Source organism: Callorhinus ursinus, unplaced genomic scaffold, assembly GCF_003265705.2.
Source record: "Callorhinus ursinus isolate GAN/ISIS: 27379988/994484 unplaced genomic scaffold, GSC_fseal_2.0 scaffold4, whole genome shotgun sequence".
NCBI lineage: Eukaryota > Metazoa > Chordata > Mammalia > Carnivora > Otariidae > Callorhinus > Callorhinus ursinus.
This window is the reverse complement of record NW_027397066.1, coordinates 100313398-100336441: the sequence shown is the minus strand read 5'-3', so window position 1 is coordinate 100336441 and position 23044 is coordinate 100313398. Positions and strand designations below refer to the sequence as shown.

The 23044-nt window shown below is 37.9% G+C and overlaps 1 long non-coding RNA gene across 1 annotated transcript in view; it reads right to left on the bottom strand.

The window, feature by feature from the left end:
- LOC112826191 (uncharacterized) overlaps positions 1-23044 on the bottom strand; it is a 45815-nt gene that overhangs the window by 1400 nt on the left and 21371 nt on the right. The window contains exon 2 of the long non-coding RNA XR_003208865.2: positions 16908-17090. This is a non-coding gene — a long non-coding RNA (uncharacterized lncRNA). The remainder of the gene's footprint in view (positions 1-16907; positions 17091-23044) is intronic.

Below are 23044 nucleotides of genomic sequence, written 5' to 3'. Positions count from 1 at the left end.
TGTTTTTAAAGATTTTATTTTATTATTTTTTAATTTTATTATTTTATATTTTTATTTATTTATTTTTTGACAGAGAGAGACAGCGAGAGAGGGAACACAAGCAGGGGGGAGTGGGAGAGGGACAAGCAGGCTTCCCGCTGAGCAGGGAGCCCGATGCGGGACTTGATCCCAGGACCCTGGGATCATGACCTGAGCCGAAGGCAGACGCTTAACTGACTGAGCCACCCAGGTGCCCCATACAAGATGTTTTTAACACCTTCGTGCCGCAAAGAGTTTAATGGGGACTCTGGAACTTTGATTCTGGCCATGTGGCAACCAGTCGTGGATCCCAAGTCTCTGTTGGTGGTGGCTCAGCATCAGGAAGAGCTGTGTGTGTGTGTGTGTGTGTGTGTGTGTGTGTGAGTGAGTGTGTGTGTGTGTTGTGCATTGCCTTCAAATTATTTAGCATGCCTTCTACATTCAGAACTTTTGCTCAGAGATAGGACTTCTGGAAATGGTGTCTCTCTACCTGTTTTGTCTTCGATGCCCATTTTCCTCCCACAAGCCAGCAAAACAGCAAGAGGCAGACCTTCCCATTCTTCTTTCTCTCAGGTAAGGAATTCCCTTACAAAAAAACTGAAGGATTAGATCTATCAGGCCAGGATTTTGATATATTTAATAAATAAGTTAGAATAAGTTAGGATTTTTTTTTTATTTTGATAAAGACTGTTCATCACTACTATTGTCTTGCTGTAGCCTAGAGAAGGCTACGTGTAAGAGGCAAGGTTGATGGTAGACTTCCTGCTCTTGGAAAGGTCTGCCCTCTCCTCTCCTACAGGGACCTCAGGATTTAGCCTAGGGACTTCAAGGGAACAGCATTCATAGAAGGAAATGAAACATATCGGTATATTTTCCTCAAAATACTATCCCCACTTTAAGAGTGGGAGAGGTGGCTGCTGAGTCTGTTCTGTCTCCCCCTTCATTCTCCAGGCTCAGCTGTGCCCTGTAACAGCCCATAGACCATCCTCGCTTCTTTCTGTGGCTTCCTCAGGATCCTGGCAGCAACCCCCCAAACCTGACCTCAACTATTAATGTGAGGAGTGAGGAGAAAAGCATGTCAGCGGGAAGTATAAATGATCATGCCATTTTCCAGAGACAGCCTCAGAACCATCTTAACTGTGGTTAACAAGGAGAAAGGTACACACACAGCATTGTTCTTGAGAGCCCTTTTTTCTATAGTAAGGCAAAGTCAAGCTTTTTCTTGCATGCAAGGGAAAACAGAAGACAGTCTTTCCATACTTCTTTTACCTCTGTCATCAAACCAGGAAATGATATTGTAAACTTGTTTCTTACTGATGTTCAGAAATGCCAGTGTTTTTTGACAGAGATGGGTGGTATATGAAGAATAACAACAACAATAATTACACTTCTCCCAAGGAATGGGGTCAGGATGTCATGGCTCTTGCAGAGGCAGAGTCCTCATTTATATGTATTGTGACTAACTGAAAACTCAGAATTGAAGCAAAAATTACATTTTAATTTCACACTGCTAAAACCAGAAGAGTCTCTGCCAGGTCCAGCTCATACTAACAGAGGATTTTATTTTTTGCTTTATAGCATTTTATAATCTTCTAGTTCGCAGGCTCCTATGATGTACTAAAGACTAAGTGAGAAACAGTTTGGGAGAATCAGAACCATCTTGCATTTTAAAAGGCGGTTGTTAACCTTTAGGGATTCCCTGGGTGGCCCGGGTCATGGTCCCAGGGTCCTGGGATCTAGTCCCAAGTCAGGCTCCTTGTTCAGTGGGAAGCCTGCTTCTCCCTCTCTCACTCCCCCTGCTTGTGCTCTCTCTCTCTCGCTCTCTCTCGCTCTCTCTGACAAATAAAATCTTAAAAAAAAATAACCTATAAAGAAGGTCTAGCAAAAGAAGAAGAAGAAGAAGAAGAAGAAGAAGAAGTAGAAGAAGAAGAAGAAGAAGAAGAAGGTCTAGCAGCAATCTATTAACTCCCTGACCCCACCAAGTCATTTCAACCAGAACTTCTCTAATAGAGGATTGCAAGGAGGAAGATTTGAAAATATTCTGAATGGCCAAGAGATACTCTTTGACCTTGGAGGTATGATTCAGAGTCAGACTCTTTTGACTTTTGAATATATATTTTTTTTACCTGCAGTCCTTTTTCTTTTCCTTTTTTTTTTTTTTTTAAGTGACTCCACACCGAGCATGGGGCTTGAACTCACGACCCCGAGATCAAGAGTTGCATGCTCTACCAACTGAGCCCGCCAGGTGCCCCTGTTTTTGTTTTGTTTTGTTTTGTTTTAAATGTGGACTTGCCCTTTGGTGTGCAGAGCTTAGGAAAGGGGTGGATAAATTTGCAGAAGGAGCCCAAAAACCTTCTGGGAAGGAGGGACAAAGATACCTTCCCCCAACCTCTGCTCCTTACAATTTGAGGTTAGAAAAATCAGGCATGGTGGAATGAGGTGGCCCTGACTAGAACCTGAAGGCACAAAAGAATGTCTTTGAGCCCTTAAGGAATGACCTAAGCTGATGACCCAAAGGTCTTGACCTGGGGCGGATTCCTGCACAAGGCTTGTTCAAGACAGGAAGACTCTCCGCCAGACTATAATGCTTGAGAACAACGATTGAGCTTGTAGGTCTGATCTTGGAGCCTGACTGGGCACCATCAGGGCTTGGATAGGGATCTGGGTCAGCAAGGACATCTTGCACTAATGCGATTGCAGCCCTCCAGAGCGTACAGGATCAAGTAGCCATGCACAGCCACTGCCTGGTGTTTAGACCTGAAGCTCTTTCTAGAGGGCATAAATCCTGAGGGCAAATGAAAGGAGCCTTGATGGACTGTACACAACCAAGAGGTATGAACATATTTGTATCCTGAGTTGGTGAATGAGTACAGCCAGGTTACAAAACAAACCATGATCAAGATTCAGTGAACTATTATGCTCCTCCTCCTAGTCTAGGTGCTTAGGGGTAGAAAGCGGTTTAGACCCTGATACCTGTCCACAAAGAGTTACTGCTGAATATGAGACAGGCAATTGCAGTCAGAGAATAAGAGAGTGTGTTGAAAGCATTAACTGTGCATAAATAATAACAATACATATCTAGCGTTTACTAGTTACCAGATCGTGATCTTAGTGCCTAACATCTAGTAACTCATTTAAACTTTTCAATTATCCCATTATTTCCATTTCACAGGTGAAGACACTAAACACAGAATTTAAATAATTTGCCACAGGTCACACAGCAGGATGTGGAGAAGCCAAGACCGAAACCCACAGTCCTATTTCAGAGTCGGTGCTTCCAAGTAACTACACCACAAGCCGCCGTGAGTGAGGTCACAGGAGTTTAGAGTACACAATAGCAAAACTTAAGTAATGTAGATAAATGCACAAGACTAATTTTACATTGAGAATCCAAGCAGAAGTTACATTTTTCAGAGAAGCAAAGTAAAGGGATACATTAAGAGCATGTGCATTGTTTAAGCAAAGGTAGGTTGATTCCTTTAAACTACTCTTTGGAAGTTGTAAGATAAAGAACTTTTATAGAAGCCATCAAGATGTTGAGCACTATGTTCTCCTTCTTAGAGGATAACCAAAGGACCTTAATATTCATTTTCATATATCTAGCTTTTTATCAATCTTTTTATTTTATCCTCATGTCTGTATTCATTCAGCAAATATTTAATAAGCACTGAAGATTCAACAAGGAATAAGATATATTCCTTGCCTTCAAGGAACTTACAGATAAACAGGGATGATAAATAATCAAGCAAAATAATCGAATATCATGAGAAGTGCTGTGCTACAGGGAAAATGCAGACAGCTGTGGGCACCAAGGTGGGGAATGGCTTTCTCCTGGTGTGAGTCAGGAAGGGGTACATAAGAAGGGGTTATTTGAGCTGATGCAAGGAAGGGTAGTGTGTGGAGGACAAAGGAAGCAGCACATTTAAAGTCCTGGCAAGAGAAAGCATTTTAGGAAATGAAAGCCATTCGGTATGTCTGGAAAAATTAATTTTATGTAGGAAATGGGTTGGCAGGCATGGTATTTGATGAGACCAGGGACACATTTGAGTTGGATCATGAGGATCCTTATAGAAATTTAAGACTTACTGATTCTCTTGTGAGGACAATAGGGAACTGTGGAAAAGCTTAAAGCAGGGATGTAACAAAATCAGATCTGTCGTAAAGAAAAAAATTTTATTTGCAGCATAGACAAGGTTTAGGGGTTGCTGAGACTGGGGGTGAGCCGGTCAGTAACTGAGGCAGTAAGTCTGGTGAGAGATAATGATAGCCTGACCCTTTCAAATAGCCATTAAGACAAGAAGATATGGACCGGGTCACCTGGGTGGCTCAGTTGGTTAAATGTCTGCCTTTGGCTCAGGTCATGATCCCAGGGTCCTGGAGTCAAGCCCTGAGTGGGTCTCCCTGCTCAGTAGGGAGCCTGCTTCTCCTTCTGCCTCTGCCTCTCCCCCTGCTTGTGCTCTCTGGTTCTATCTCTCTAAAAATCAATCAATCAATCAATCAATCTTAAAAAAAAAAAGATATGGACCTATTCAAGAGACCGTAAGGAAGGAAAATAAATTAATTACCTGTTGGAAGTAATGGGCAAAGGAGGGAAAGGAGCCAAGAAGGATTTCCACATTTCTGACTTGGTCAGATGGGTGGACGGTGATGGCACCGTGTGTCATAAGGAATAAACTGAATTTGAGCTTTTTGGGGAGCCACCGTGTGGATATGTCTGGTGAGCTGTAGACTGCCCTTTCCTTCAGGGCTGGTGGCCAGGGCGGGCAGTGTGTCACTTGCCACGATGAATTTGGGTATTGTCAGCTAAGAGATAGGAGCTAAAGCCAGGGGCCGGGGAGGAAAGAGGAGAGAGGGATATGATAAGTCATGGAGAAAATATTCTGTGAAGGAGAATAGATGCAGAGCCGGATGGGTGAGGAAAACTGACTTTTAAGCACTGATCCCCGAGAATACCCAAGGGGGTTTTGGCGATTCTGATGAAAGCAGATTCATGAAGTGAAGGTGGTGGAAATCGGATCCAGGTGGGTTGAGATATGAATGACTGGTGAGGAAGTAGATGCTATAAGCAAGCAAACGCTTGCTAGAAATTTGGAATTTAGGGGAGACTAAGATATTTTTTTTCAATAGGAAAGATTAAAAACTTAACCCCAAAGGAAAATGGGACTTTGTTAAGCAACTCAAACTCTTACTTTGAGGTCTTTCTTGGCTTCTAGGGGACCTAATTCTATAGCAAAAATTTTGCAGATTTAAGGATGGTGGGGAAAAAAATACTGAAACCTTGATCGAGAGGATTACCGTAAGTTAATTCTCTTCCACTTTTATTTCTTCCTTCTTGGACCTGGGATACAGTGAAAATAAGTCTTGTGAAGAACAAAAGAATTCAGAGGAATTTGATATTTTTAATCTTTAGTTTCTTATTGATTCAAAAATCTTTCCCTCATCCCACACAATTCACTTTAGCTTAGTGAAATATAATAAGTGATGACTTGGTAAAAAGAAGAAATCATGATTAATATTGACAAGAAAGAGTTTGAGTAAACATTGGTAATTGCATTCATGTACAGATATGTTATGGACTGTTAAAAGTATATAAAATAATTTTAACCAAAATGAAGTTTTACAAATTTATTTAATCCTATTTTACAAATAAACACTGTGTAATCTTTCAGAGATATTTTTGTTGCATTATCTACAAAGACATATAATCAATGTCCCTTTTTCTTTTTTTCCAGCAGACTGTTTTTTTTTTTTTAAGTAGCTACTTTCTCTTTTAAAGGGCTATACAAAATAGTCTCATAAATCTGGTCTGAGGACTATTTTTCATTTAAGAATTCCTCCTCCTAACAGACCCTCACCACATTTGCTTTGTAGGAGAGCTTCCTTCTCTCCCACAGCAAATCCACCCAGGTCTGGATTAAACCAGCCTTGAGTATCTGCCCCACATGCTCACAAGAAATCAAGCACACTGTCCCAACAGTCTGCTTGGGATATCTTTATTTTATATTTTCAAAGACAGATGTGTAATAAAAAGCCTTCCTTTCTTTATGAACTTGATTTAATGATCTACAATTTGTTTTTCTTTTTGTGGTCAAGGGTTTACACAACCCATTTAGACTCTTTACACTCATTTATGCTCTTTTGCTCAATGTATGTAGTGACAAAATGAAGTAATTAATTCAATAACTATTTTTTAATGTGTGCCAGGGTATGTGATAAACCTCAAGAACACAAAGGTGCATAAAACTTGCTTTTACCATCTAATAGAGGAAGGATGGTGTTTAAAGAAGGAAATTTATGAATATGTTAAAGATGCTATCATGAAATTATGTCTATGGTGACATGGATCCACAAGAAAGGAGCAATCTTTCTGTTGAGGGTCTGGGAGGAGTTGGGGAAAGCTTCATGAAGAAGATGATCAGGACCAACTGAATTATAGTTCCCAGGTCCTCACTGTCTCTCTATAACCAAATTGTGCATCCATGTCATTTTCCATGAGACATTACAGTTGACCCTTGAACAACATGGGGGTTAAGGGCACGCCCCCCACCATGTAGTCAAAAATTCATATATAACTTTTAATGCCCCCAAATCTTAACTACTACGAGCCTACTATTGACCAGAAGCCTGACCAATAACATAAACAGTTAACACATATTTTGTTTGTTATATGTATTATGTACCATATTCTTACAATAGAGTAAGCTAGAGAAAAGAAAATGTTATTAAAAAAATCATAAGGAAGAGAAAATACGTTTATAATACTGTACTGTAGAAAATCTACATATAAATGGGCCCATGGAGTTCAAACCTGTTCAAGGTCAATGGTGCTGCAACTCTGGCTGTTGAATGGGGAGAGTGTACTTTTCCACTCCACTGCTTTTGTGCTTCACCATGTACCTTGCATCAAGCAATGGCATGTTAAAAATCTTTAAACTTATTTTAGTGATTGACTGCTTTCTGGACCTGCCTGCCATTCACCAGGAGAAAAAAAGGCCCTGAGTAGCCACAGGTCCCATAATGAGAGACACGAGGAGAAGCTGTAAACCTGACCCACAGCCTGACACAGAGCTTCCCCAGCTCATCTGCAAACCTGACAGCATGAGATAAATGCTTATGGTTGTCATCCACCAAAATTTGGGGATTATTTATTACCCAGCATATAGCAACTGAAACTTCAGTAATACCATGATCCTTGATCAAAGCAAGGAAGACATATGTGTCAGGAGGATGGGGTATAAAGGGTATTCCAAGCAGACAGACTGGGCAAGTTCCTCCAGGTCCACAAAAGTTTTGCTATGCACTGCAAGTTGTTCGATAGATGGTAACACAGGGCACGAGTGGGGCACAGAATTAGACTGAGGTAATCAGGAACAGAGTGTCGTAGAAGAGTTTGTTACCATGCTATAAGGATTTACCCTTTATCCTATAGGTATTAAGAAACCACTGGAATAGGGACACCTGGGTGGCTCAGTTGGTTAAGCGTCTGGCTTTGGCTCAGGTCATGATTCCAGGGTCCTGGGATCAAGTTCTGCATTGGGCTCCGTGCTCAGCCAAGAGCCTGCTGCTCCCTCTGCTTGTGCTTTCTCTCTCCTCTCTCTCTCTTTGACAAATAAATAAAATCTTAAAAAAAGAAACCACTGGAATAGTTTAAGCAGATAAGAGATATAGTTAACTCTGCATTTTAGAAAGAATTTAACAGTAATGTGGGGACAGTGTGGAGCCAGGCCAGAGCCAAGGAGATTCAGGGTACCAGTGAGCAATACTGACAGAGAGGAGAATGCAGGCTCTAGAGAGCTTATGGAATTGAGACCATCATCAACAGTGTCATCATTTTTTTTTTTTTTTTTTTTTTTTTTACAAAATCAACCTTCTACAATACTTTTCAAAGTGGGCTTAGGGGAAGTTCTCAAAAAATCAAATTTACTGACAGCCAATATTCAAGCCTGGTGATGGGTATTAAGGAGGGCACGTATTGCATGGAGCACTGGGTGTTATATGCAAACAATGAATCATGGAACACTACATCAAAAACTAATGATGTACTGTATGGTGACTAACATAACATAAAAAAAAAAGAAAAAAGCAAAGAAAATCAATTAGCCAAAGGCACATTCATTTACAGCCAATTGGCTAAATAATTCATTTCTCCCAAAACAGTAATATAAAGTGAGTATAGGATGGAGTGAAGATACAGAAGAGGGGGAGGCAAGTCCAGATGTTGGGGCAGATGCAAGGGTTGGGTGGGGGAGGGGAAGTGGCAAAGTCAGAGGGGTGGGGAGAGTTGGGGAGAGGAGTAGGGAAACCACAACAAATAGAAAATCTTGAAGAAAACAATCCTTAATACTTCAGCAAATTAGCTTTTGTCAACAGGTTTTCATTGATTTTTGGTGACTTACTTTTCATCAGTTGGAGCCCCTCAGGGTCTCTGCTCCAAGTAGCCTACAGTGAAGGCAAGGAGAAAAACATACATCAAGGTAAATAACTGTACGAACTAATATATACTGAATGCTAAATGAGACCAATAGGTAATTAAAGCTGCAGAACTCAGAAAGGTAGGATTAAATTTAGATGATTCTCTTTAGTTTATCTTTTAGATTTTGTGAATCATGTGGGTGAAAATGTTTCCCTCTTTTTATTTCAAAGCAAAATTTGTGGCCCATTATCAGGTGGTATATTGAACTTTATGGCAGATGTTTTATGCATATAAACTTTATCCCTGGCTCCATTTTATACTGTGGTCTTTGTTTTCTCTTGCTCTGGTTTTTCTTTTTTTCTTTTTTTCAAGATTTTATTTATTTATTCATGAGAGACAGAGAGAGAGAGAGAGAGAGAGAGAAGCAGGCTCCCAAAGAGCAGGGAGCACGATGCGGGGCTCGATCCCAGGACCCCGGGATCATGACCTGAGCCGAAGGCAGGCGCTTAACCATCTGAGCCACCCAGGCGCCCAACTCTGGTTTTTCTTACATAAAGCCTAGTTAAGTGTTTTTCGTGTTTTGGAATCAGAAAAGTATGACTCAAATTCAGATGCTGCCATTTATTAGTTGAATGACCTCAGATAAATTATCTAAGTGTTCTGAGTTTGGTCACTTGTAAAAGTTTAACCTAATGTAATTTTGTGAGAATGTATATACTTAGCTCATAGCACCATAGGTTTAGGTTAATCTGAGACCTCTAGTGGTGCTTTTCTTAGTCAGGACTTTTGTCTTCGAGATTCAGCGAAAGGAGCGGATGGAGGACAGGGGGTGATAATTGTCCCCACTTTCAAAAATTAACTGCTGGAGGTCTCAATCAGAGCATACAACTCCTCACCGGGGAATTTCTGGAAATTTGAAGGGAGAATTTTTGCTGTTAAAAGGGGTAGGAGTGCTGCTTCTGACAGTTAGTGGGAGGAGGTGGGGATGCTTGACATCCTGCAGTGCATAGGACAGCCCCCACAGCGAAATGTCCCACTTCCCCCACAAACTTCCAATATCCCATCGGTGAAAAACATCTTTATAATTCTCTAAACCCAGAACTTAACTCCATTGCACATGTAAACACCCGGAACTTCTAGCACCATTTTAACAAAGCCTCATTTTGCAGGAATGGAAATACTGAGTAAAGAAAGGGAAGATTGCACATTGCCTTGTTTGGAAATTAACCAAAAGTTGTTCACCATTTTGGAAAACTACACAGGAGACCTCCCAACGAAAATCGCAATGTGCTCAAAGGGCATCTGGTTCTGCCTGTCCTACAGGGCACTATTATCACATCTATTATAAGAACCTTTGGAGCTTTGTGCCTTTCCCCTACTTGTGTCTTCTTGTCACAACACTCAAGAGAAGGAAGCAAGGCATGAATGTTGCAGAGTCCGAAAGGCAGTAGGAAGAACAAGTCATCCTTCTTCCTCACTGAAGTCTCCAAGCCACAGGACAAAATTGACACTGTGAAATTATTGTATTGACTGTCAGAGTCTAAAATTGAACTTCTGCATTGGATTGGACTAGGAAGTTTTAAAGCCTGAAAACAAGTTGTAGTTACTAGAAAGAGGCATAACTGAAAACTATGGGGCCTAAGATGATTTCAAGGGCAATGTCTGACAATGAAGATGTCTAAAATGCAGTCAATTCCTGACTGTTCTTCCTTCGAGATAAACCCATTCAGTTCACCAGTTGGTAAGTGATCTAAACCTTATTATCACTTACCCCTATCAAGGTCATGCTCTAAACAAGTGAGCTTGCAGATGCTGTAAGCAAGACTCTTCTGGCAACATTGTATGAGACACACTCTAGCCTTCAGGTACTAGGGCAAAAAGAGACCTTCCAGTCTCTTTTCCACACCATGCAGGGGAAGTTCTCTAAAATCAAGTCAAAGAAAAGTTGAACTTTTAGGGACTCTTAATTAGATAACCAATAAGGAGATAGAACTTGGGGGGTTTGAATAAAACTGGACCAAGGAAAATGCTATTCCTTTAGAAATCCCTTTCTCTCCCCAAAACTTCTGCTCCTTCAGAGAGCTACACTATGTTGCTGGGTTGGTCCTTGGAAGACCAAGAGGGGACTGAGATGGGATCAGGAAAAAGGAGCCATGGAATGAGTAACCAGGAGCTGTCTCCATGCTCACATGTCATGGAGGAGAAATCATTAGGATTGGCATGAAAATAGTGATTTGGGATTCACACCAGCTGGTAATCAAGCAAGGTTGTTTAGTGTATACTCTAACCATGTACTTTTCAAGAAGCTGGTGTATTTGTAGGCAGCAGGATAAAGATTTGAAAGTTAAGACCCTGCCAAATCCTTTCTCTAGATCACGACAACCAACTAACCCCAGAGCAGCCCATTCTAATAGCTTTGTTCTGTATCCTGTAAGAACTTCAAACATTTTCTCCCCAAGGGAAATTGGTTTCTAGCATTATTTAATTATGATTTTTAATAATTTGGGTGAGTAATTTGACATTTCAACTATGGAGCTGGGTTTAAGAAATACTCATAACAAGAGATAAAAGAATCTCATTTTCTGCTACTTAGAGAATGCTACATGTTTGCATACTTATTAAGTAGCAAGTTTTTTGTTCTTATGCAAATTATAGTGAATGCATTTTAGGGAAATTTTAATTCTTATAAATTTTGCTAAGTTTAAGAAGCAAAAGTGTTTACATATTAAAATTCTATGAGTTATTGGTAGATAATTGACAATTATCATTGCTGTTATCTGAAGAACTAATTCCTAAGAAAGCTTATTTAGACTTGAAAACTCCCACGGATAAGGTCTATATTGATTTTCATCTGTGTTCAAATTTTCCCTGACTTTTCCTAAGGCTTCAATACCAGTTTTTTCCTTTCTGTATCCAAGGCTGGGGACTATCATGGAATAAAACAGGAAGAAAAGGAATAACATTAATTAATCACTCATAGTGATGGAGCTAAGTGTTTACTTGTGGAGAAATAGTGTCTTGCACTTTAGAATCTCTTCCTAAGGAGGACAAACTTCTTAGCCTTTCTGTTGGTACTGGGTGTCCTCGTGAGCATTGATCTTTTAGATAACTGATGGAGCTGATCATGCTTCCCTTTCTGTTTTTTTTTTCCCCACAACAAAAATTAAAGCCAAAAATTGAGTTCTCTGTTTTGCAAATATTTAGAATTTCATGGAGTACATTTGCAGATTAGCCTTATTTCTGGCTCTAATATATGTTACTACCTTCTTATTTCTTTACATCAGTTCTAATTTATGTTATCTTTTTGCTTTGTATATCTCTTTATAAATTAACCTAAATCCTTATATTCTGGAAAAAGAAGGCATCAGGCATTCATACATGTAAAGCTCATAGAATACTGCCTAGCAATATATATTATATACAGTTACTTATTCATCAATTGCAGGCATTATTCAGGGAGAGAAAGCCTGGAGGGAAAGACATTTATTCTGTTGTCCTGGGATGCTTCTAGGTCTCTAAAGCAATGGAGAATAGGTTACAGGTACCCTCGCTTTCTAAATAAAGCTGCAAGACATATTTCTATGGACCCACTCAGAGGTGGCTAACTCAGTCCTCTGTATGTTCACCCTGACATTTAGTTCCTTGGAAGAATTCAAGGAAGAGATTACACAGGGGTGGAGAACATTTAGATTTTTCTTCCCATCCCTGCCTTAAGCCTATGGGGACTTCCCAAAGAATCATCTAAATTCTCGAAATTTGAGAACCATCTCTATTCAGGCAAGGAATGAGTGCAGTGAAAGCGCTCTTAAGAGAAAAGCGATGGATGTTCCCTAGGGCTAGGAAATGTGAACATAGAACTGGCCCCTTCTTCTATCTGAAGATCTCTGAAGTCAGGAGGCTGGTGGGAATAGCTTATAATGTCAAGGCAAGGAGACAGGCAAGTAATGAGAGCAGCTCCACTTAAAGAAAAATTTCTGGCAAGAATGTGGAGGAGTAAAAGAACCATGAGAAACTATGGACTCTGAGAAACAAACTGAGGGTTCTAGAGGGGAAGGGGGTGGGGGGATGGGTTAGCCTGGTGATGGGTATTAAAGAGGGCACGTTCTGCATGGAGCACTGGGTGTTACACGCAAATAATGAATCGTGGAACACTACATCAAAAAACTAATGATGTAATGTATGGTGATTAACATAACATAATAATAAAAAAAATATTAAAAAAAAAAGAATGTGGAGGAGTTTCCCATTGGCCAAGTAGGTACCATCGAAGGTAGCTAAACTCAAGTTTCTTAAAACTGTTCCACTCAGTGGTGATCTCCTGCAAGTGAAGAATTACTCTGGTAATAAATCACTAGAGATGGGAGCTTAAGAGGGGTCATCTGGGTCAGTCAGGGAGTTTATTACCCATGTCAAGAAACTGTAGTTCAGAGGCTCCCATGGAGTCCACATATGTGCCTAGGAAATGCCAGTATTTGATTACCTGCATCATTGGAGGACATGAAATCCAGTCTGTACAAATCAGCACCAGTTAAATTTAAAAACCTTGGCCCTTTTTCCTTTTTTTAATTGAACTATAATTGATACACAACATTATTAGTACAACATAATGATTGGATGTTTGTATATATTGCAAAATGATCACCACAATAAGTCTAAACTCCCTTCACCATACGTCTTTATAAAACTTATTTTTCTTATGATAACTTTTAAGATTTATTCTCTCAGGAACTTTGAAATATGCAATGCAGTATTACTAACTACAGTCTCCATACTATACATTATATTATCATAACTTATTTAAATTTTAACTGGAAGTTTATACCTTTTGACCCCCCCTCATACCTTTTGCCCCCACACAATCCCTGCCTCTGGTAACTAACAATCTGTTCTCTGTATCTATAAACTTGGTTTTATTGCATTTTTTAAAATTTTATTTTATTATGTTATGTTAATCACCACATATTACATCATTAGTTTTTGATGTAGTCTTCCATGATTCATTGTTTGCGTATAACACCCAGTGCTCCATGCAGTACGTGCCCTCTTTAATACCCATCACTAGGCTAACCCATCCCCCCACACCCTCCCCTCTAGAACCCTCAGTTTGTTTCTCAGAATCCATAGTCTCTCATGGTTTTATTGCTTTTTTGTTTGTTTTTTAGATTCCCCATACAAGTGAGATCACACAGTATTTATCTTACTCTGTCTGACTTATTTCACTTGGCATAATGCCCTCAAGTTTCATCCATGTCATCACAAATGGCAATATTTCATTATTAATGGTTGAATAATATTCCATTGTATGTATGTAATATTTTATATATATAAATTTTTATCTACTCATCCATGATAAACACAGGTTGTTTCCATATCCTGGCTATTGTAAATAATGCTGCAATGAACATGAGGGTGCATATATCCTTTTAAGTTAGTATTTAAGTGGAACTGCTGGATCATATGATAATTCTATTTTTAATTTTTTGAGCAACATCTATACTGTTTTCCTTAATGGCTGCACCAATTTACATTCCCACCAATAGTGCACAAGAGTTCCTTTTTCCTCCACATGGTGGGTGTTGAATCATCCTTGCATCTCTGAAATAAATCCCACTTGATCATGTAGAATTATCCTTTAAAAGTATTGTTCAATTTGGTTTGCTAATATTTGTCGAGAATTTCTGCAACTATTTTCATCAGAGATACTGGCCTGTAGTTTTATGGTATCTTTGGCTTTCTCTTTGTCTTTAATTTTCTGTAATTTGAATACGATATGCCTATGTGTAGTTTGTTTTTTTGTTTGGTATTTATCCTGCTTGATGTTCTCAGAGCTTCCTGGATCTATGGCTTGGTGTCTGTCATTAATTTTGGGAAATTCTTGGCCATTATTGCTTTAAATATCTCTTCTGTTTTTTTCTGTCTTCTCCTTTTGTATTCCATTTATACATATGTTACACCTTTTGAAATTTTCCACAGTTCTTGAATGTTCTGGATTTTGTTTTCATTCTTTTTTCTCTGTATTTCAGTTTGGAAGTTTCCACTGACATATGTTAAACCTCACTGATTCTTCCTTTGGCCATGTGCCAGTCTGCTGATGAGCCCATCAAATGTATTCTTTATTTCTATTACAGTTTTTTTTTCCCTAGCACTTCTTTAATTCTTTCTTAAAGTTTCCATCTCTCTGCTTACATTAACCATGTGTTCTTGCATGTTGTCTATGTTTTCCATTAGAGCTCTTAACATATTAATAATTAATTATTTTAAATCCCCTGTGTTATATCGGTGTCTGGTTTTAAGATTGCTTTGTCTCTTGAAACTGTTTGTTTTTGTCATTTAGCATACCTTGCTGTTTTTCCTGAAAACCAGACATGATGCATAGGGTAATAACTGATTTAAAGGCCTTTATTGTGTGGGTTTATGTTAATATGGCTAGAAATTGAGCTATGTTTATTGTTTTTTTGGAGCTGTAGACATCAGAAACTTTAAATTCCTCTAGTGTTCTCTTTTTTGTACCCTGTTGTCTTTGGGCATTCCTAGAAGTTCTTTCTCAAAGTCTGAGACTTGAAGCTCTTTTAGCTGTAATCCACTGTTATTATTCTGGAGTCTTGTTGCTATGATGGTTAAGGTATTAAAAGGAAAACATTCTATAATCTTATGATTAAATCTCAGTCTGTTAGTGAGCCAGTGCCCCAGGCTATGACTTTTACAAGTGTTCCTTAGATTTTTTTTTTTTTCCTTTTTAGGTGAGACAGGATGGCTGGAGGGGACTGAAGTTAGTTATTGTTCTTTTTTTTTTAACTTTTTTTTATTTTATTATGTTATGTTAATCACCATACATTACATCATTAGTTTTTGATGTAGTGTTCCATGATTCACTGTTTGCGTATAACACCCAGTGCTCCGTTCAGTATGTGCCCTCTTTAATACCCATCACCAGGCTAATCCATCCCCCAACCCCTTCCCCACTAGAACCCTCAGTTTGTTTCTCAGAGTCCATCGTCTCTCATGGTTCGTCCCCCTCTCTGATTCCCCCCCTTCATTTTTCCCTTCCTACTATCTTTTTTTTTTTTTTTAAACATCTAATGCATTATTTATTTCAGAGGTACAGGTCTGTGATTCAACAGTCTTACACAATTCACAGCACTCGCCATAGCACATACCCTCCCCAGTGTCTATCATCCAGCCACCCCATCCATCCCAAGTTAGTTATTACTTTTAGGCCTGGTGGGATGAGGCTTTGGTAAAGCATTTTCACCTGAATAGTAGCTCTTTCATATGAAGAATGCTCTGAGCATGTTTCAAAATGGTTACTTTCCCATTCCCTCTGTCAGATCCTTAATGGGATCTTTCCTGACTCTTCACTGTGAAGACTTGATAGGGTTCCTGGAGGAAAAACCCACGATAATCACAGGAGTGATATCTCATCACATTCATGGGGTCCACCCATACTCAAAGGGAAGGGAACTGTACAAGGGAAAGACTTATTGAGGATAATTTTATCCTATCACAGTGACATTTCTGCAAGCTAAATTGATAGCAAGAATTCTAGCTTAATTGAAGTGCACAATGAATGGTCCATCTTACTATCACTCCATGGGAGTAGTAGCCAGAAACCCTTGAGTTATAAGTAAATTGTCTTTCTGAGTATCAGCTCTTTTTGCTTCAGTAACATTCTTAACCTAACAGAGTTGTTGCAAGTATTTGTATCTCTAGCTTTTATTACAGTAACAACTACATATTACTTGCAAATTATCACAGTAGCTTTGAATTTCTCTGTGTCAGAATGACCTCAAACACTGACAGCAGGAGAGAAAATTGGGGGCTCTTTAAAGCACAAGGAGTGATGGATGAGTTCACATTGTAAATGGAAAAACCTGTACATATATAGTTATGGTTTCAAAAGCAGCCTATAATAGTAAGGCGATAGAATTGACCTTCAGCTTTCTTTTAACAAAACCAATGTCCTCTTCCAGGTGCCAAGTACATTTGATGGGTCAAGGAATCAAAGCTATTATTAGAAAAGAGAAAATTACTTTTCCAACTGATAGAAAGTTATATTCTTTATAGAAACAGATTATCTGAAAGAATAATCAGGAAATGGTAGCAAGAAGATTCTTAATAAATTATGTAATTAGTAGTGAGAGTGGGTGAGAGAAGTTAGTTTAACAAACTACTAAAATACATAAAGGTAAAAACTGTAGTATTAGCAACATATTTGGAGATAGAGTTTCAAACTGATAGCTAAGCCCTAAAACAGATTTTTTTTTTTAAGGGAGTTAAAAGATATCTGTCTGGAAAAGAGGAGTAATTTGTAAATTGGTATATTTGACCAGCTATCTGGAAGAAAAAGCTATTATATCCTCTCCTTATGCAATGTACCAATATAAATTACAAATTTAGTTTGTTACTACTATGTAATAATAACAGGCAATAATCATTACCATTCAGGAAACAGCCCTCAAACGTCTGAGAGTGTTACCTGGTTGATTGTTAATAGCCATCAGTCCATGTCCCTCAGGTAGGTGGTAGTAAACTATCAAAAGTCCTGTGCTTTGTTCCTTTCTTCCTCTTTGCTACAGACCAGTGCAAGGCTGGATAAGTTCTTCTACTCTGGAGGCTCTTTCTTTCAGGGGTGGTGGGAAGTATATATTCCAAGGTGAGTCTTGCAGAGAGAACAAAAGTGTCATTTGACTTCCACTCCAAGCCATATCCACCAACAGAGCTTTATCAATAGTAAAGGTTTTATTTTTATTTCATCTGCCTGACTTCTACAATTTTCTTCTAACTGCTACTAAACTTGGGCTGGGTAAAGCACTATTATATTACACCTCTCAAAGACTAACAACTGTTTGCTGAAACAAATTATGTTTGAGTTACTTATATTATTTTATTCATTCCTTTTTATTAACTTTAGTAACAAATGTTAATAACCCCATTTTATAGAAGAAAATGTTGAATTTGAAGGGCTTTAAATAATTCTAAAGATCACATAAGTAGTGTAAAAAAATAAAAGAGAAACAAAATTAGGTGAACATAGAAACCATTATTATCAAATCTCTGAAGGGAGAAAGTTTTCTGAGTTTAAAAGCAGTAGAAATATGTACACTTTCACCATTCTTATTCAACTTAGTCCTGGATGTTCTAGCGACTACATTTAGGTCAGAAAAAGAGACGAAAGGCATACAATGTGGAAAAGGAAAAAATAAAACTTTCCCTATTTACAGATGACATTATTGCATTATTGTTTAAAACACAATCTCAGGGAATCCACCAAAAAAAAAAAAAGAAAGAAAGAAAATCCTAGAACTAATAAGTGAATTCAGCAGGATCATGGGATACAAGATCAATACAAAAATCAATCATACATCTGTACATGAACAATTACACATGTTGAAACCAAAATTAGAAATGCAATACCATTTAAAATTACTCCAAAAAATGAAATGCTTAGGTGTACTCTTTAAAGGACATTTCAAGGGGGCACTTGGGTGGTTCAGTCATTTAAGCATCTACCCTTGGCTCAGGTCATGATTTTGGGGGTCCTGGGATAGAGTCTTGCATTGGACTCTTTGCTCAGTGGGGAGTCTGTTTGTCCCTCTCCCCCTGTGCTCTCTCTCTCGCTTTTCTCTCTCTCAAGTAAATAAATGAAATCTTTAAAAAAATGTATAAAAAGGGGCGCCTGGGTGGCTCAGTCATTAAGCGTCTGCCTTCGGCTCAGGTCATGGTCCCAGGGTCCTGGGATCAAGCCGCGCATCAGGCTCTCTCCTCGGCGGGAAGCCTGCTTTGTCCCTCTCCCACTCCCCCTGCTTGTGTTCCCTCTCTTGCTGTGTCTCTCTGTCAAATAAATAAAATCTTTAAAAAAATATATTAAAAAAGGACATTTTAGGATCCATATGATGAAAATTACAAATGGCTTGTGAAAAAAATTAAAGCAAACCTAGATAAGATTGACCTATTCCATTCATGGACTGGCAGATTCAACATAGTAAAGGTATAAATTCCTCCAAATTGATCTATAGGTTCAATGCAATTACTATTAAAATCCCAGCAAGGTTTTTTTTGTAAATATAGACAAGCTTATTCTAAAATTTATATGAATAGGCACAGACCTTAGAATAGCTAAGACAACCTTGAAAAAGAAGAATAAAGTGGGACAAGGCTTGCTATTAGTTTGTGGCTATAGTAATCAAGGCAGCGTGGTATTAGCAGAGGAATAGACACTTAAAACCGTGGAACAGAGTAGAGAACCTAGAAATAGACCCATACAAAAATGCTCAAATAATTTTTGACAAAGGTATAAAAATAATCCAGTGGAGGAAGGGAAACTTTTCAATAAATGCTGGTAGAGCAATTGAAAATTCATAAGCAAAAATTTGAACTTCAACCCAAACTTCACATCTTATACAAAAATTAACTCAAAATGACTTGTCGACTTAAATGTAAACATAAAACCATAAAATGTTCATAATGTGTATTATGTTTTACAATGTTTATTAAAAATTTTTATAAAAAACAGTGAGAATCGGGATGGGTTAGCCTGGTGATGGGTATTGAGGAGGGCACGTTTTGCATGGTGCACTGGGTGTTATGAACAAACAATGAATCATGGAACACTGCATCAAAAACTAATGATGTAATATATGGTGATTAACATAACAATAAAAAAATAAAAAAAAAAAAACAATGAGAATCTTTTTCAGGATCTAGGGCTAGGCAAAAAGTTCTTAGGACTGACACCAAAGCACAATGCATAAGAGGAAAAATTGATAAGCTGAACTTCACTGAAGTTAAAAATTTCTTCTTTGGAAAACAGCAAGTGAGGAAGATGTAAAAATAAAGCTACAGACTGGGAGAAAATATTTTCAAACCACGTATCTGATAAAGGATTAGTATTTAGCCTGGTGATGGGTATTAAAGAGGGCACATATTGCATGGAGCACTCGGTGTCATACGCAAACAATGCATCCTGGAACAAACACTACATCAAAAACTAATGATGTACTGAATGGTGACTAACATAATAAAAAAAGTTATAAAAAAGAGAAAGAAAGAAAGAAAATAGACAAAAGACATGAAGAGAAATTTCATCAAAGAAAATATACAGATGGCAAATGAAAAGATGTTCAACATAATTAGCCATTGGAGAAAGGCAAATTAAAAATACAATGAGATATCATTACCCGTCTGTCATAGTTCCTGAAATAAAAAAAAATAGTGACAACACCAAATGCAAAAGACAATGCAGAGAACCTGAATCAGTCCTACAGGAATGTAAAATGGCACAGTCACTCTGGAAAACAACTTGGCATTTCCAATAGAACTAAATATGCACGCCTCTTAGGATGGCTACTATTAAATAAGAAAAAAAGCAGAAAACAACAAGTGCTGGTGAGGATATGGAGAAATTGGAACCCTTGTGGGAATGTAAAATGGTGACCAACAGTATGGTAGTTCCTCAAAAAATTAAACACTGAATTATCATATGATCCAGAAATTTCATTTCTGGGTATATACCCAAAAGAATTGAAATCAAGAAGTTAAAGAGATATTTGTACACCACATTCAGAACAACAGTATTCACAGGAGCCAAAGTGTGGAAGCAACACAAGCATCCATCTATGGCTGAATGGATAAACAAAACAATATGTACATATAATGATATACACTTCAGCCTTAAAAGGAATGGAATTCTGACACATATTACAACATGGATAAACCTTGAAAACATGCTAAATTAAATATGCCAAATACACAAGAATAAATATTTTATGATTCCACTTATAGGAGGTGTCTAGAATGGTCAATTTATATACAGAATGTAGAATAGTGATTATACAGTGGGCTGGGGAGGAGGGGTCATGGGGAGTTATTGTTTAATAGGTAATGAGTTTTCGTTTTGTATGAGGAAAATGCTCTGGAGATTGTCAAGGGGACACAACAATGTGAACATACTTAATGCCACTGAATTGTACACTTAAAAATGGTTTAAAATGCAAATTTCATCTTATGTATCTTTTACCACACACATACATACAAACTAAATTAAACATTCAACTATATTATGACCCAATAACTACACTCTTGGATATTTATCTTAAAGAAATAAGAAGTTGTATTTAAACAAAATTCTGTATACACATGTTCATAGCCACTCTATTTGTGATAGTCAAAACCTGTAATGAGCCCAGATACCTCTAAATGGGTGATTGGCTAAACTGTGGCACATACTTACCATGGACTACCGCTCAGCAATAAAAAGGAATTGACCACTGAAACAGAACCACTTGGAAGCATCTTTAGGGAAGTATGTTGAGCAAAAGAAAGCCACTTCCAAAAGGTTACATGTTCTATGTTTCAATTTATACAGCTTTTTTTTTAAAGATTTTGTTTACTAGAGAGAGAGCACAAGTGGAGGGGAGGAGCAGAGGGAGACAGAGAAGCAGACTCCCTACTGAGCAGGGAGCCCCACGTGGGGCTCGATCCCAGGACCCTGGAATGATGACCTGAGCTGAAGGCAGACACTTAACCAACTGAGCCACCCAGGCGCCCCCATTTATACAGTGTTTTTGAGAAAATTTTAGAAATTAGAAAAACAGATTCATGGTTTTTCAGAGGTTAGTGATAGGGAAAGAGGGGAGGTAGAAGGCATGTGGCCATGGTTATAAAAGGGAAACACAAGGGGTTTTCGAGGTAATGGAACTGTTCAGTATTTTTTTTCATTTTTTTATTATTATGTTAATCACCATACATTACATCATTAGTTTTTGATGGAACTGTTCAGTATTTTTTTTTCATTTTTTTATTATTATGTTAATCACCATACATTACATCATTAGTTTTTAATGGAACTGTCCAGTATTTTGACTGGACACAGGTGCCTACACATGTGAGAAAATTATGTAGAAGTAAATACACACATTTCATACACACAAATGAGTAAAAATCAAACTGGGAAATCTGAACAAAACCAATGCATTGTATCAATATCAATAACATGGTTGCAATATTATACTATTTTTTTTTTGCAAAAAAATATTTTGTTTTATTTTGCTCACTTGTTACCACTGGGGAGAAACCTTGCTAAAAGGTTCCGGGGATCTCTGTGTATTATTTCTTACATCTGTATGTGAATCTACAGATATATCAATAAAAGTTGAATAAAAAAGAAAGCAAGAGGGCGCCTGGGTGGCTCAGTTGGTTAAGCAACTGCCTTCGGCTCAGGTCATGATCCTGGAGTCCCGGGATCGAGTCCCACATCGGGCTCCCTGCTCAGCAGGGAGTCTGCTTCTTCCTCTGACCCTCTTCCCTCTCGTGCTCTCTATCTCTCATTCTCTCTCTCTCAAATAAATAAATAAAATCTTAAAAAAAAAAGAAAGCAAGAAATGGCATTACACACAAAAAAGATCCAATGAATAAGAGTATATAAATGTTTAAAAATCTGTGAATAAAAAAATAATTTCAATAGCAAATATTATAACAAAAGGTTAATATCTATGGTACATAATGAACCTATACCCAGGAAACCTCTGATAGGCAAATGAAGAAGGTTGAGAATAAAAAATTCACTTTAGTAGTAGTGGTCTGACTGTATTGTGTGTGGACCCCTGGAAGTCCCCAAGGCACTCTATGTTGACATTGTTCAAAAGCCATGGTGGGTAAACTGTTGGTGTCTGAGCATGAAGCAAGACAATGGCACCAAAGTCGTATCATTGCATTTTCCACTGCTATGTACTCATAGTAAAGCAGAACAAAACAAAATGAAGAAAACAAAAAGGCCAATTTTACTGAAGAATGTCCTTGATGAATCAGGAAAAGTTATGTTATGGATTTTATTAAATCTTAATCCTTTAGAACACGTATTATTAATTTTCTGTGTGACAAAATGGGAAGTATGAGCAAAGCATTTCTGTTGAGTACCAAAGTACAATAGCATCTTGAGAAAGCACTTTGTCATTGTTTAAACTGCAAGTTGAACCAGCTATTTTTTTTCATGAAACATTTTTACTTGAAAGAAATGACAGGCAAATTATCGCTATTCAGACTTAGAATATTTGGCAGACATTTTTTGAAATTGAAGGAAGTGAGCCTGTCACTTGCCAGTGATAAAATCTGAGCTTTCAAGTGAAAATTAGAATCTTGGAAAATATGTAACTGTCATCGTGAACTTGATATCTTTCTAGTTCTTCAAGATTTTTCTGATGATATTGGTGGTAACATTAACAAGTTTGAGTTTTGACGTTTTATAATGAAATATGATAACATTTGGAAGATTTGCATTACTCAGTGAACTAATATTTTTTAAAAAGCTAAGGCAGGATATTTTAAAATCACGGATGGATAAAAAAATCTATTCAAAGCCTAGAAACACCGATGGATTTTAATGAAAAGAACACTAAAATTTCATTGATATGGTTTCAGATTACTTTTTTTAAGTAATCCTTAAGAAACAACCACTTGTTGAGTTCTGATGTATCATTGAAAAAGAACACCTAGGACTTCTAGTACTATGTTGAAGAATAGTGACGAGTGGGCATCCTTGTATTGTTCCTGATCTTAAGGCAAAGGCTCTCAGCTTTTCCCCATTGATGATGATATTCACTGTAGGTTTTTCACAGA